Genomic DNA, 247 nt, shown 5'->3' with positions numbered 1-247 from the left:
CACGGACACCGTAGTCAACAAACCAGGTAGTCAAAACAACTGCAGCTACGCAAAATAACCTCGTTTTCTCAGGTAAGTTGATTTCCAGGCGCCCTTCCCGCAGCGGAAATACGTACCCTGGTCCATCACGTGAGGTTTATTGCCCGAACGGCAACATTGCAATTGCACAAGATCCTCGATTCAAGGTGTATATGTGCAAAATATATTAGGTACGTTATCCCCCGACGATTCGCCAGGCAGGATTCGC

Source organism: Penaeus monodon, chromosome 27 (assembly GCF_015228065.2).
Source record: "Penaeus monodon isolate SGIC_2016 chromosome 27, NSTDA_Pmon_1, whole genome shotgun sequence".
Classification (NCBI taxonomy): domain Eukaryota; kingdom Metazoa; phylum Arthropoda; class Malacostraca; order Decapoda; family Penaeidae; genus Penaeus; species Penaeus monodon.
The sequence above is the reverse complement of the archived record's forward strand: the minus strand, read 5'-3'. Positions refer to the sequence as shown.